At 36.9% G+C, this 16,981-nt stretch overlaps 1 protein-coding gene across 1 annotated transcript in view; it reads right to left on the reverse strand.

The window, feature by feature from the left end:
• Positions 1-13,346, reverse strand: part of TC2N (tandem C2 domains, nuclear) — a 39,636-nt gene extending 26,290 nt beyond the window's left edge. The window contains exon 1 of the mRNA XM_019745207.3: positions 13,209-13,346. The gene's annotated coding sequence lies outside the window, so the exon portion shown is untranslated. The remainder of the gene's footprint in view (positions 1-13,208) is intronic.
• Between the last annotated feature and the right edge of the window lie 3,635 nt (positions 13,347-16,981).

Here is a 16,981-nt window from a genome sequence, read left to right on the forward strand (position 1 = left end):
ATCCATAAACACTTAAGTAATTCTCTCTAAAAGATGTGGCAGAAGGACCTCACGAGTTAACTTCAAGAGGCTAAAAATGGATCGATTTCAGCATCAAAACAAATAGTAACTATAATGGACGCTAACATACCAAATATCTTTTAAAACTACTTTAAAAACATAACCATAATAGAATTATCATATCTAAAATATTTTATTAAACACTCCCCAGTCAGTGTTTAAATTTCTCCTACGGTGTCAAATTTTTTCATAGTTGTTTCATTCAAATCAAGATAAAAATCTGGATTGTTTCCAGTCTTTTGCTATTAGAAATAGTGACACAGTATCTTTGTGCACACATTATATTTTCAGATATTTCCCAGTGTATATCTGTCACATAGAGTCCTAGAGATATGACTACTGGGTCAAAAGGTAGATAGATATGTGTAATTTTCTTTAATATTGTTAAATTTCTCTCTGAAGTTGTGCCACCAATTTGCATTCCCAGTAGCAATGTATGAAGAGTACCTATGTCTGTCACCAGCAAAGTGTCAAAATGCTGGACTTTTGCCAACCTGATTAAAAAAAGAAATGATATCTCATGTTGTTTTAATTTGCATCTCTCTCATAAGAAATGAGGCTGGGGACCTATTCATATAAGGCTAACCAGTATCTGTCTCTATGACCTCGCTCTTATCTCTTGCCCATCTTTCTATAAAGCTATCACTTCTTTTCATACTAATTTTTAAAGGATCTTCATACATTTGAGATTAACCCATTGTCCATGATATAAGCAGCCAACATTCTTCCAGTTTGTAACTGTCTTTTTACTTTGATGATGGTGTTTTCTGCTATGCAAGAAAGACTGAGCGAGAGAGAGGGCATGCTGCTGTTGTTATTGACTAAATTGCTACACGCAATTGGATTTATTTCTGTATTTTCTATTGCCTTCAATTGCTCTGTATTTTCCTGCACCAATACCACATATTTTTAATTATAAAGGCTTATAATATGTTTTAATATCTAGTAGGGCTAGCCTCCCATCTGTATTGATCTGCAATTCCAGGGTTTTCCGAGCTATTCTTGCTTGTCTGTTCTTGCAAATGAACTTTATAACCTCTCTAGCCCTAGGAGGAAAAATCTAATGGTACTTTCACTGGGTTCATGTTAAATTTATAAATTGTTTTAGAAAAAAGTGACATCTTTAGGATGTTGAGTTTTTCTACCCATAAATAGGTATATCTTTACATTTGTTCAAATCTGTGTACCTTTGGGAGTTTTCATAGTTTTCCTTATAGTATAAATTTTGAACTTTTCTTGTTAAGCATATGCCTATAAAATTTGTTTAGCTCTTACAATAGCACCTTTTCTTCCATTACATATTATAACTGATTTCTGTTTTAAAAAATTTATACATTTTCAAAAGCCCTTTTTGGCCCCAGTTTAGAGCACTCCTTCACCACTCAAGTCATATAAATTTCTCTCATGTCTAAACATCTAGTGAACTTAAGAAAATAATTACATTTTTTTTGACATTCCTGAGACCCGAGACTTTATATTCTATCCCCTGCTAGAATATAAAGTGTCCAGAAACAATATTGTTTCACTTTCTATTTAACGTTCAGCACCCTGTATGATGCTGGGAATATAGCTGGAACTCAGCAAATATGTAGTCAATAGACAAGGAAACAAAGTACAATAACCAGCTCACATAAATACAAGTAACATGCTCATCGGACTACAAATCTGACCCCAGTCAGCTTGCAAATACTTCACATTAATCATGAAGGGAATGTGGGACAACTCGTTAAAATGATTCCTACTTCTGGGGGCAAGGTCCTCCATGCTGATGGCGTTAAGTCATCCCAAATGAGTTGGTGAACATGGGGGAGGAATGCAGAAAAGGAAACACATTGATTTGCATGCATAAGAATAAGGCAGCTAGAGTTTGCATGACAGAACAGTACAGAGGTGCACACAGAGAGAACCTGACATGAGCAGAGGGTCCCCCTCATGTATTCAGCAGAACACAGATCAGAGCATGCCTACCAAGAAGCTACACAAGGCTGGAGGAAAACCACCAGAAACGATGACAAAAACCATAATGAGCACTCACCAAGGTCAGTAATACCCTGTTTCCCCGAAAATAAGACCCAGCAGGACCATCAACTCTAATGTGTCTTTTGGAGCAAAAATTAATATAAGACCTGGTATGATATGATATGATATAAGACCTGGTCTTATATTATAGTAAAATAAGACCAGGTATTATATTAATTTTTGCTCCAAAAGATGCATTAGAGCTGATGGCCCAGCTAGGTCTTATTTTCGGGAAAACACGGTCACGCCATTCCCACAAACCAGACTGGAAAAACCTTGTAATTCACAGGTGACTGAGTACTCAGAAGGGTCTTACCTCAGTGGTGGGGAATAAATCGCCCTAGACTACAAACTAAACACTAATCTGCTTCCACCTATAAAACTGTAAAAGCATGACTCAAAAATATCCAACTATTCCCAAGAAACTTAACTATCTCCCCAAACAAAAAATATTTACAGAAATTGAAAACTACGTAGTACACAAGGTAAAATGCACAATGTCTGGCATCCAATAAAACATTAACAAAAAATTAGCAAAAAAATATAAGCAATAATGAGAAAAATTAATCAACTGGAACTAACCCAGAATTGACAGACAGTTAAAGACATTAAAACAGTTATAACTGGATTCTATATGTTCAAAAAGTAGAGACATGAAAGATATAAAGAAAGATCCAAAACTCAACTTCTAGAAATAAAAACTATACTGTCTGAGACAGGAAAATACAACGGATAGGATTAACAGCAGATTAGCTATTGCAAAAGAAAAGACTAATGAACTTAAAGATACAGTAAGAGAAACTATCCAAAACAAAACAGAGAGAAGAAAGAATAAAGAAAGCAAAATGTAAAGAGCATCTGTGACCCATGGGACAATCTCAAGCAGTCTAATATACATGTAACTGAAGTCCATGAAGGAGACTGAAAGAATAAATACAAAGAAAAAAATATTTGGAAACTATTATCCAAATTTGATAACTACATACCACAGATCTACCTAAGAACTTCAACAAACACCAAGCACAGGAATTACGAAGAAAACTACACCAACAAACATCATAATAGCACAACTCAAAACCAGTGATGAAGAGGAAATCTTAAAAGCAGTTAGAAAAAAGAAGACGTGTTATATACTCCTTAGGAACAAAGAAACAATAGCAGCATAATTCTCACTGGAAACAATATAAGCAAGAAAAGAGTAGAGCAAAATCTTTAAAGTACTGAAAGGAAAAAAAACTGTAAATGTGGAATTTGACACCGGGAGAAAATCTTTCAAAAAGGAAGGGGTCATAAAGCCTTTTCCAGACACAGAAAGGCTGAAATAATGCACCACCGGCAGATCCACACCACAAGAAGTGTTCAAGGACACTCTTCAGGCAGAAGAATGATACCAGATGGAAATGTGAATCTACACAAGAGCACCATGGCTATAAATGTATAAGATTATTATTTAAATGTCTTTAAAAGATTATTGATGCTTACACAAAAATAACGTGGTGATGTGGGGAGAAATAGAAGGATTCCATTGTAAGGTTCTTGTACTAGATGTGATGTGGTATAAAATGCCATTTGAGGGTAGACCATGCAAAGTTAAAGAAAGATATGTACTAAAAACCCAAAACCAACCACTAAAATAAAATAAAAAACAGAGGTTTAGCTAATAAGCCCAAAGTTGATGAAATGAAATCATACCAAAAAAATTCTCAATTAGTGGTTTTTTTAAAACAGAAAAAAATAAGTGGGGGACAAAGAACAGCTGGGATGAATAGAAAACAAATAGCAAGATGACTGAACGAGGAGGAACAAAGAACAGGTGGGATCAACAGAAAACTGTAAGATGATTAATTTAAAATCTAATCACACAAATAATCACACTAAGTTTAAATGTTCTAACTTTAACAATTAAAAGGCAGAGACAGTTAGATTGGATAAAAAAAGAATGACCCAAGTATATGATGGTTACAAAAAATGTACTTATGAAGACACAAATAAGTTAAAAGTGAAAGGATGGATATCCCTCATGAATACAGACACAAAAATCCTCAACAAAATACTAGCAAACCAGGAATATACAAAAAGAATGTACATAACCGAGTGAGACTTATCCCAGGATTGCAAGATTGGTTTAACATCTGAAAATCAATTCATGTAATACATTATATAATAGAATATGGGACAAAAACTACAAGATCATCTCAATAGATACCCCTCGCCCCCCAAAAAAGGTTTGAAAAAACCCAATACTCATTCGTGATAAAGAAAAAAAGTTAATCAAACTAGGAATGGAAGAGAATCTTCTCAATATAACAAAGAGCATCTATGAAAACCTACAGTAAACATCATAGTAGCCGCTAAAAGACTGAATGCTTTCCCTCTCAGTCCAGACAAAACGACGTCCACTCACACCACTTCTGTTCAACACTGTACTGAGGATTCTAGCAAAAGCAATTAGACTAGAAGGATATAAAGGGCATCCATACTGGAAATGAAGAAATAAAACTCTCTTTATTCAAACAACTTGATCTTACAAATATTAGGTTGGTGCAAAAGTAATTGTGGTTTAAAAGGTTAAAAATAACTGCAAAAACCACAATTACTTTTGCAACAACCTAATAAAAAGAGCCAAAGGAATTCACTAAAAAAAACACTAGAAGTAATAAATAAGTTGACAGTTGCAAGACATAAGATTAATATACAAAAATTAGTTTTATTTCTATAAACTAACAATGAACAATCTAAACTGAAATTTAGAAATCCATTCCATTAATGATAACATTAAAAAAAAACTTAAAATACTTAGGAATACTTTAACAAGAGAAGTTCAAGACGTGTACACTGAAAACTATAACCATTATTGAAAATTATTAAAGAAGACTTCAATAAATGGAATGATATCCCATGTTCATGGATTGGGAGACAATATTATCAAGATGGCAATACTCCCCCTAATTGTCTACAGATTCAACACAATCCCCACAAAAATCCCTTCTGGATTCTTTACATAAGTTTACAGTGATCCTAAACTTCATGTGGAAACGCAAATGACACAGAACAGCCAAAACAATCTTGAAAAAGCAGAACAAAGTTGGAAGATATACTTCTTGAACTCAAAATTTACTTCAAAGCTACAGTAATTAAGACTGATGTTGGCATAAGGATGAATGGAACAAAACTGAGAGCCCAGAATAAGCCCTTACATTTATGGTCTATTGATTTTTAACAAAGGTGCCAAGAGACTTTAAAAAGAACAGTGTTTTCAATGAATGGTCCTGGGACAACTGACTATCCACATGCAAAAAAATAAAAAATAAAAGAGACAGAGAAAGGAAAAGAAAGAAAGAATTTGGAGGAGATGACTACCACACACTGCACACAAAAAATTAACTCAAAACTGATCACAAATCTTATTGTAAGAGCTAAAATTACAAAACTCCTAAAAGAAAACAGGAGTAATTAATTCTTTGTGAATTTGGATTAGGCAATAATTTCTTAGGTATAACACCAAAAGCACAGCAATAAAAGAAAATTTTGATATAGTAAACTTTATCAAAATTAAACAAAATCAAGCTTTGTGCTTCAAAAGACACCATCAAGAAAATGAAGACAACTAAGAGACTGAGAGAAAAAATAAGCAAATCATAAATCCAATAATGAGTTTATATCCAGAATATATAAAACTATCACAACTCAACAATAAAAAGGAAAACATCACAATTTAAAAATAGGCAAAGGATTTGAACAGACACTTCTCAAAGAAATATGCAAATGGCCAAAAAAGCACACGAAAGCATGTTCAACACCATTGGTCATTACGAAAATGCAAATTAAAACTACAATGAAATAATACTAAATGTTTATTTTAAAAAGATAAAAATGCAAGGACTGACCATTCCAAGTGTTTATAAGCATGTGGAACAAACAGAACTCTCATATTCAACTGGTGGCAATATAAAATGGTTTGGCAGTTTCTTGAACATATACCTACTATATGATGCAGACATTCCATTCCTAAGTACTTACTCAGGAATAAAGAACTCAGATATCCAAAGACTTGTACACTAGTGTTCACAGAAGCTCTATTTGAAATAGTCAAAAACTGAAAACTATCACATATCCATCAACAGGTGAATAAACAAATTGCATTTTATCTATACAATGAAATACTACTGAGCAATCAAGGAATAACCAATCTGTGGATTGGTCTTTCCACCAGTACTAGTAGATTTTCCAGGAATGAAAAATCCTCATTCATTATTTCTTTAAATATTGCTTTGCCCATTCTCTATTTCTTTCAGAAATTCCAATTTATTAGACTTTCTCACTATAACTTCTCATTCTGATCATTCTAATTTCTATGTCTCTCAATCTCTTTTACATTTTTCACTTCTGTCTCTTTGCGCTGTATTCTGAATGATCTGATCTATATTCCAGTTCACTCATTCTTGGGGTTTGCCTAATTGCTTAATCAATGGTGAACCTCAACAAATGAGTTTTAGGGGTGGGGTAAGGAGGAAAAATGAGTTTTGAGTTTTTATTACTGCATTTTTCATTAACAGAAATTATTGTTCTTTTCAACAAGCTCTGGATCTCTGTTACTTTTAAGTCTCCTGTTCCCTGCATGTATTTTTAAACTTGTCTTTTATTTACTTAAAAATAGCCCATCATAGTTATTTTAATAATCTATGACTGGTAATTCCAATACATAAAGCTTTTGTAAATTTACTTCTAATTATCCATTGTTTCTGCTGATTCTTGCTCAGGTTGTCTTATTTCCGTGTGTATTTGGGCTATCTTTCACAATATTCATTGACCTCAAAACTTTAAGCCAAAGATGTGAGTATGTTCCTACAGAGAATATTTGTATTTGCTAACCAGATGATTTTAAATTCATGCCTTCACAAATAACGCAATTTTAAAATGGGCAAAGGATGTAAATAGACGTTTCTTCAAAGAACACAAATGGCCAATAAACACATGAAAAGGTTCTCAATATCACTAGGGCAATGCAAACCAAAACCACAATGAGATACCACTTCACACACATTAAGAGGGCTATAATTAAAAAGACAGATAAAAATAAGTCTTGGCAAGGATATTGGGAAACTGGAACCCTCATATATTATTGATGGGAATGAAAAATGGCACAGCGGCTTTGGCAAACAGTTTGGCAGTTCCTCAAAAATTTAAACAGCTACCATATGACCCAGAAATTCCACTCCTAGGTAAATATACCTATGAGAATGGAAAATATAGTTCCATACAAATGTCCGTAGCAAATTATTCATAATAGCCAAAAAATAGATATAAACCAAATATCCATCAACTAATGAATGGAAAAACAAAATGTGGGATATTCATACAATGGAATATTATTCAGCCATAAAAAGGAGTGAAGTACTGATTCATGCTACTACATGAATAAACCTTAACAACATTATGCTGAATGAAAGCAGCAAGACACAAAAGACTGCATATTGTATGACTCTATTCATATGAAATGCCCAGAATCAGCAAATTCATAGAGACAAAACGTGGACTAGTGATAGCCAGGGGTTGGGTGGGGGAGGAATGAGGAGTGACTTCTAATGGGGTACAAAGTTTCTTTTGGGGGTGATGAAAATGTTTTAGAATTAGTGATGATGATTGTACAACTTTGTGAATATATGAAAAAACACAGAATTGTATACTTTAAAAGGGTGAATTTTATAGTATGTGAATTATAGCTCCAAAAAAAAAAAAAAAAAAGATTTTCAAAAATTCACATTTTGAAGCTTTTTTAGACCACCGCAATGATGTGAATTTCTTTCATGGTCTGACGGCTGCAACTTCTGAAGGACAGGCTTTCCCCCCCCCTCTGTTTTACTTGGCATCGAGGCAACTTTCATTGCAGATCCTTGAAGGATACAGAGTGAGTTTTCATCCTTTACATGATAACACAGACCTTTGGGATCCCAGAATTATGGGCAGAAAGTCTCTTGTTAGCTTACCTTGAATGAGCCCCGGGCTGACTTCTACCTCCCGTCCTGCAAATCTACCAAGTTCTTACTCAAACCCAATCAACTTCCCGGAGTTGAGCAAACTCCCTCAGAACAGGTAAGACTTAAGAGCTCCTTCAGTCTCTCAGGTTTTCAGCTTTCTCTTGGATTCTGACATATCAATTCCTTTTCATTTTCTTTTAAATACACTATTCTTGGCTATAGTTTCAGTGTGAAGGTTTCCCCAAATATCTTAACTATATTCCCAAAATGAAAATCCTCTATTAGCTTTTCAAGTTAAAATTTTCCAGTGAGCTAGGACAGGATTTGCAAAAACTAGACAGTCTACATTAAAGCAGCTTCCGTACTACTTGTGATTACTGTAGATATTTAAGACTTAAATAATACATTATACTACAATTAAAAGTTTACTTCAGAAAAGAAATTAAACATAGATTTGAAGGGGAGTCTAGTTTTTAAGAAGCATGGGTGGGTGTTTGTTCTCTTAAATATCGAGGCTCTTTATACAACTAAAGTAAATAAGATTACAGCAAGGAGACCTGAGAAAAACGTATGATACAGACCACTGGCAGGAAAAACAGAATATTCAATAAATGACGATGGAAAAAAGCTTACCCACATGGGGAAAAAAAAAACTGAACCCCCACTTCACACCACACAAAAATCATTTCCACATGGATTAAGGACATAAATATGAAAGGCAACATTTTAAAGCTTTTAGAAAAAAATAGCAGACTCTATCTTTATGACCTCAGGGAAGGGAAATATTTGTTAAACAAGATACCAAAAGCACTAATCATAAGAAAATGGCTGACATACTCAACTCCATTAAAGTACGGATGTGTCCATCAGAAACCACTATAACGTAAGAAGACAAGCTACTGACTAGGAAAAAGATATTTGCCACATTTTAACTGACAAAGGATTAGTACCCAGAATACATATTTAAAAAACAAACAAACAAACAAAAACTTCCAGAAATCAATTTTAAAAAGGTATTTTTAAATGATAAAAAAAAAAAACTGGCAAAAGACATAAATAGACATCCTACAGAAGAGGAATTATAAAAGGTTCAAAATGATTAGTAATTAAGGAAATGTAAATTAAACTCCCAATGGGGTACCATTTGTCACCCACAAGACTGTTGAAAAGAAAAAAATTCAGATAATTACAAATGTTGTTGTACAAATGTCTCAATGTTGCTGAGAAGGGGAACAAAGTGAACACTTAACACACCGCTTGTCAGAGTATAAACTGGTGCAACCACTTTATAAAACAATTTATTATCTAGCAAAACTAAAGATCCACAACTCTACTCCCAGGCAAAAAGCCAGGGAAATTCTTGCATACGTACACAAAGAGACATCAATTAGAATGGTCAGCACAGTTTTTAATGGCAAAAAGTAAAAATTAAATTAAAAAAAGAAGACTGAACCCCTCCCCTCCCCCAAATATCCATTAACGGGAGGATGGATTAACAGTGGTAAAGTCATACAAGGGACTGTACAGCATTTAAAAGTAAACAAATCATACACATCAACAGATGAATCTCACAAATATAATGTGTGCCAAAAAAGTGATAGAATAGACAAAACTAAATGATATACATACGAGTATATAGTAAAACTATATAGAAAATCACGGAGTGTGGAAAGAGAAAGACACTATCAGGGAGAAAGATATAATTAGCCCTTCAAAAATATTGGCTAGGTATTATTTCTAAAGTATGATATGGGTACAGAAGCATTTATTTTATTTGTATTCCTAATTCTGTAGGTGTGTCAAAGTACTGTTTTGCACATAAGAAATAATTTCTCATTTAAAAATTAAGTAAATACGTGGTTGTTGTAGAAAATATCATAAATACAGAAAACTATATGAAGAAAAAGAAAAATACCAATAATCCCATCACTCTAAGATAACTACAGTACTTAAAAGAAATACAGTTGACCCCTGAACACTGGTTTGAACGGCACAAGTCCACTTATATGTGGCTTTTTTCAATAAATATTGTAAATGTATTTTCCTTATGATTTTAACATTCTCTTTTCTCTAGCTTACTTTACTGTAAGAATACAGTATATAGTACATATACAAAATATGCATTAATCAACTATTTATGTTTATCGGCAAGACTTCTGGCCAACAGGAGGCTATTAGTAAAGTTTTGGGGGAATCAAAAATTTTAGGTGGATTTTTGACTGTGTGGGTGGTCAAAACCCCAGCGTTGTTCAAGGGTCAATTGTACACTTAAGTGGTGTGTTTTCTTCCACTCTCTATTTTTGTTTACTCTTTTTTATAGTTTTATTGAGGTACAATTGACTTATAGTAAATTGCACATTTAAAATGTAATTAAATGAGTCAGACACATGTATACACTGATGAAAGTATCTTCACAATCAAGACAACAAATACATCCACCATCTCCCAAAGTTTCCTCATAGCACTTTTTAACCCATCCCTCCTTACTTTCCATTGTCCCCAACCTTGAGTAACCACTGATCTGTTTTCTAAACTTTATAATAATCTGCATTTTTTAGAATTTTGTCAGGTATAGTCTGGGCATAATTTACGTGTACGTTTCATTTTAGGAGATACCGCCAAAAAGTTTTCCAAAATGATTGTGCCAATTTACACTTCTACAAGAAGGTATGAGAGTTCCAGTTTCTCTACAATCTCGTCAACCCTTGATTATTGGCCTTTTCCAATGTTAACCATTCTTTTCATATTTTCATACACCTAAAACTACTTATCTGAAAAAAAATTAAACTTTCAATGAAGATTGAAGTGGAACTCTAATTATACAGAAAGTTTACTCTCAGAGCATTTTCCCTTGAATGCATAAGAACTGAAGCGAAGACCCTAACTGATGTATGCCTCATGGGTTCTGATTTAGTCCAAGTGTATGATTCCTATATAAGATTTTTAGATGAGTCATTGAGATATCTATGAAGATATCATGAAGGAATCATATGACTTAAGTGAGTTGGGAGTATCAAAGTACTAGAACTCAGGTGAAATACAATCCAATGCAGTTTGTTAAAGTGTGGCTTTAAAACTGATAACAACACCTGAACCCAAAAGACCAAAATACCCTAAAATAGTGTTCATAATTTGAATGGGAGAGATGAAATACTTTCTTATAATAGTATCCTGTAGTTCTATCAATACACTCAGCGACTGGCTCTCAGCTTCTGCTGCTTAGCCATGAGAGAACAATGCTATGAAATGCACTTTAAAATAAAGGTACTTTCCTTATATTCTTTCCAATCTGAATACAAACTCCTTTTCACCACCCTGTCACTCCTTTTAATCTTTGCTTCTCAAAATAAGGATTCTGCTCTCACTATCTTTATTTCTTCATCCTCTATTCAACCCTCAAATTCATTCATATTTGGCTTCCATCCTCATAATTTTACTTAAATTATGTTTGCTGAGATCAACAACCCTCTCCTAACTGGCAAAGCCAATAGGCACTTTATCAGCTATCTTCCTGATTCCTCTGACTCTGAGATCTCTCTCCTCATTAAAACTCTTTCCTCTCTTGGCTTTTATGACACCACTGTCTGCTAGTTTTCCTCCTTCTTTCCTGAGTGCTCCTCAGTTTCCTTGACTGTCTCTACCTCTCACTTAAATATTGGTGTTTCTCATCCTTTGTTTTCCTCTCTTGTATTCTACTTGAATAATTAATTTCTTCCAGCCTCACAAAATTAACTACCACAATCCAGATGCTTCCAGAATCTACAACTCTGATCCTGACTTCAGAAAATCCCGACACCAATGTATTAAATTGCCAACTAGATATCTCTGCCAGATGTCTTGCAAGAATCTCAAACTCATTTTTCCCTCAACCTGAGTTAGTCTCTCAATTTGTTAGTTTTACTTGTAAATTAAATTTATGAATTTATTATAATCCAAGAGGAGCCAATAAAATACAAGATACCTTAAATTATGTTTCTTAAAGGGTTAAAAAAGAGCAAATTTTTATGAAGTCTATTTCCTCCAGTTACGAAGGTAACTCGTAGTATTAGCAAAAACTACAAAATACAAAAGGTAATAAAAGCAAATCTCGAATCCCAGTTCTCAAAAGCAAGCAATATCAACATTTCCTTCCAGAAAAAGCAATTTTTAACCATGACAAAGTTACATATCAAAATATGAAATCGGTAAACAAGGGGTGTTGTTATTAACTCTCATATATTTCCAGGCTTTTTTTTTTTTTTTTTTTTTTACAGAACTCTATTAACTGTCTACATGAGGTGAGAATCAGTATAATATTTTAAATACAAAAGCAAACTCTTCACATGCTGTATTTTAAATATTCTAAAGGAATCACTGTTTTTGGCTTGGCATCTATCTTGCCTATATACCTGGACGTCTGTGTGTTGTACACCCCACAATTCATCCAAGTATCTTCCCTTATTTAAAGGAAACCATAGCAAAGAAGGAGAGAAAAAAACTGGAATAGAAGCCAAATTTAAAATCTGTCTCGGTAGATAATTCATGCTTTGCAAAAACCATAGGAAAGTAACATTTTAACACTCCTTCATCTCTTCAAGAAGTTTCACAAACATCACAGATAAAAACACTCAGCTACTCAGTTCTCATCGGACTCTCCTGGCAAAGGAAGTTCGCTGCCCTCTATCGCCAGAGCCCACCAGGGGGCCCGTCGTCCGCAGCCCGCGGCCGGCCCCACGGGACACAGGGTCTCCCCTCCCTCCGGTGCGGGGGTCCCACCGGGCGGGCCGGAGAAGGCAGGGCGGGGTCCCAGCATCGCCCCACAGCCCACCCTGCCCCACAGGGAGAGTCACTGCCTTTCAGGCCACGGTGATCGCGGCTGTCGAGGGGTCCTGAGTCCGGTCCCTCAGGGCTCCGGAGAACAGGCGTCGCTGAGGAGACGCGGGAGCAGTCACCTGGGCCCCCAACCAAGGCGACATTAAAATAATTTTTAAAAAGGAGACGAAAAAACATGCCGAACCGTCGCTCCACATTGAGCCTCGCGAGGCTGGGGGTAAGGGGGCACCTCGATGAGGCTGGGACCGCTCTCACCCCCCACCCACCTACCCAAACCCCACGAGCCGGTTCCCAGAGACCAGCGCAGCGGCCGCCCGAGGCCGGCGACACGCAACGCACCTGAGCCCGCCGGCTCCCTACTCCGCTGGAGCTCCACGCGCAGTCCAGGGGCGCCCCTGCCACCCTCCGCGCTGAGGCGGCGCCGCGCGGCCGCGGCGGGTTACCTGCTCCAAGCAGTGGCGCTGAGCCGTCTCAGCCCGCGGGAATCCAGTCACCTCGCTCAGCGGCGCCCGAGTCCCCGCCCCCTCCCGCAGGTTGGCCCCGCCCGGCGGGATGTGCTCGCCGCGGGAGGGTGGGCGGGGCCCTGGGTGGGCGGGGCCCTCCGCCCGCGTACCTTAGTGCACTGCGCTTGCGCCCTCGACTCCTCGCATACTCTCTTCCAGCTCCAACTCTCTGCTTTTTCCTCTGGAAAGGTCCAACGTGGAGTCGGGCAAAGTTTGGAGTGTGTTGAGGGATGAGAAGAGAGATCAAAGACAGAAGGGGTATAGAGGGAAAACCACTGACCTGATGAGCCTCTCTGAATAGAAAAGGAAGGAGCAGGCTCTCCGCAGAGATATTTCTGCACCCTCTTGGAAGCAGAGAACTTTTTCTTAGTTGTGTTAATGGACTTTAGTGTTTACATCCTAATTATAATGATTTTGAGAATCAGCCTGCATCTCCTCACTTTTGTGGTTTCGCATCTACTACTACCTTGCCAGCAGTAGGTATGTTGGAAGAAATCTAAGGTATCCACTGCAAAGCCCGCGCCCATTCTGAGCGGGAATCCCCTCTAGCACCCTAGCAAGGAGTTGGCTGGTCCTTACTCTTCATGCCTCCCGTGGTGGGAATCTAAACTCTGTACTTGGAAAATTAAAGAATTTCTACATTATCTGTTGATGAATAGCTCGACTTTTAAAGGCAGATGGATTGTAAATTGAAGTAGAGGTAATACTTTTCTTCTTCTAAAGCAGTCTTTCCCAAAGTGGGTTTTGTTAATCTCCAGGCCCTCTGAGATGCTGGAGTAGGGGGTGAAAGGGGGTGGTGTAGACCCCAAGGTCAAATTAATCTGAGGAAAGAAACATAATATAGCTGCTCTCATTGTTGATGATGCATTTACAGGCCTAAGAGTTCTGTTTTACTTGCATTTCCGAAATTTATTTGACTTGAAGGGTGGCAGAATATGCCACCCCCAAACATGCCACTTTACCATATGAATTATTTTGGGATAAGGCACTTGAAAAACAGAAGATGCAAGAAGAGCCCGCTGACTTTTCTTTTTCTTGAAAGCAGATGAAATTCTGGTGTGAAACATCCTCTGTCCTTTGGATACCAAGAGGAAAGAAACGTTACACCAGAGATGGGAGTCAAGGATGAGGGAAATCTATACAAACAAACCTTGTTAAACTGACCCTTACCTTCTTAGTCACTTCACAATAAATTGCCCCTTTGTTTTGTCCCATTTTCACTATTTACTACTCTTGATCCAACGTAGTGTATAAATGTCCACCTCTGACTGCGTCTTTGGGTCTCCATTTTCCGATGGGTGCTCCCATGTACATGTAAAAATCTGTATGCTTTGCTCCTGTTAACCTATCTAAGCCATTTTACTTCAGTTCCAGCCAGAAACCCTAAGAGGGTAAAGTTGTGCCTCCCTTACACACCACACAACTCATTCTGGGGCATTAGTGTTTCAACCAACACACTCTGATAAACACCGCTTTAAAGTCCTAGTACATTCACTTTCAATAATTTTGCACTCTATCACAAATATTTGCAAAGTTCTGTACTGTTTACACGAAGCTTCACATGAGTCATCCCAATCCTCACAATTATGATGTAATTGTCATTATCTTCATTTTACAATTGAAAATATTGAGGGTCAAACAAACAGTAGCTGCCCAAGTACAGAGTCAAGATTGACTCTGGACTTCAGACTCCAAGGCCTTTAAAATATATACTATATAAAAAATATATATAATGTGCTCTACTTAAGCGTCAAATGGAAGATATCTCTCTCTCCCATTTGACTCTTAAGTACAGCACATCCTTGGTTAGAAACTCTAGATTCATGTGTTAGTTCTCAAGGGCAAAGACCTTTACTCGTATCTTTTACTATCTGCATCACCTGACATCATGGTGCAGGGCACAAAAGCGTCACTCAAATGTGCTGAATGAATGAAGAATGAATGAACGTGTGAATGCTCAGTAATGCTTATTGGATGTGACTGAGTCCTTGCTTCCCTAACTGAACAACCTCCTCACTGATGCACAAGTCCCAAGAGCTCCCCGAATTGTTCTTAATTTTCTTCCATCTTCCATCTAAAAAGGCTTCCTTAGAAAAATCCACTGTTAACAGATATAGTTCTTTGAAAACAATGAAACCACTTCCTTTGTTTTTCTTGAAATGGGCCTCCTTCCTGTTCCACTTTCAGAGGCAAGGCTATGTTGATATGAATGGTGGATATTGTATGCCTTTCTTTGTGCTCCAGTGTTAAACCTCTTCCCACAAAATGATGGTTGTTGCAACATTCTGAGTGGGTTTTTCTTTGTTGTTTATTTTCCTTTTAATGTTAAACATTAATTTTTAAATATTAATGTCATATTATTTGGGGCAGATCTGAGGCAAAAAAGAGATTTGGGTTGATGTAGATAACTGTGCTCCTTAGATTTTGCTGTGCATATTAATTCTTTCATTTGATAGAAACGAATCACTTAATCTAATCCCTGTTCATTCTTCATTCAGTGCGGTTTACAAGTGATTTCTACCTCTCCAGCCTCAGCTCCCACTATCCCCACCACACGTTTTTGACCTTCTGAATCAATTGCAGTCCCCTACATCACCAAATTTGCACTACTGTTCCTCTTACCTCTATTTTATTGGTACCAACTGGCAAATTCATGTTCCTCTTACTTCTATTTTATCGGTACCAACTTGCAAATTCATGTTCATTCAGCTGAAGTATAATACCACCTCTTCCGGAAGATAAAACTCCACAACACCCATCCCAGAGTGAGTTAGTTGCCCTTCGTCAGCAGCCCTGCCACAATCCGTCCATATCTCTATCATGGCACCTACACAATAACTCTGATTATTGGCTTCTTTTCCCTCTTCCCACTAAATTCATTCCATGCGAGTTCCCAATGGACAGCAATTATGACTTCCAGCTGTTTCCTGAGCACATAGCATGGCACCTGACACATAGAAGGCATTTAATTTGGTGAATGAAGGAAAAAAAAATCTTTAAAAGAATACGAATTCCTACAGTGCTTGTGAAATAATTTCACAAATATAAATAAATGGTCATATGAATACAATGTGGCGACGGGAGGGGCGGACAGATTTCTGCTTTCCCTCAAATTATTCCATTCCCATTTTCTGCCTTTGAAAAACATAACAGCAAAAGCTTAGACATAGGTGTTCACTCATTCGTTCATTCACTTGTTCAACAAACATTTTTGAGTGTCTATAGTGTACCAGGTAGAGTTCTAAGCACTCGCTTCAGAGAGAAAGTGATATTTCAGCTGAGTCATAAATGTTCACCAAACCTCGATTCCTCTTTCTGGGCACAAAACTAAACTACTTTGTCCACTCCCCTTACAGCTAGGTAAGGTCATGTGACTAGATCTCACCAATGGAATTTGAGCAGGAGTTGAGTTTCACTACTGGATCCAGGCAACTAAGAACTAGTGAGCCTTCTCCCCACTCTCTCCCTCTTGCCATTCCTTGACCACCTTGGCCCATTGCTAAACCATTGCTAACCATTGCTAAAGCTGATAATGAGACCAGATGGAAGAAGTTCTGGTCCCTGATTAACTTCATCGAACAAAGCTCCCCCACCATTCACTAATCTTAA

The sequence above is a fragment of the Rhinolophus sinicus genome, chromosome 3, assembly GCF_057876585.1.
Source record: "Rhinolophus sinicus isolate RSI-liver-muscle chromosome 3, RSI-T2T, whole genome shotgun sequence".
Classification (NCBI taxonomy): domain Eukaryota; kingdom Metazoa; phylum Chordata; class Mammalia; order Chiroptera; family Rhinolophidae; genus Rhinolophus; species Rhinolophus sinicus.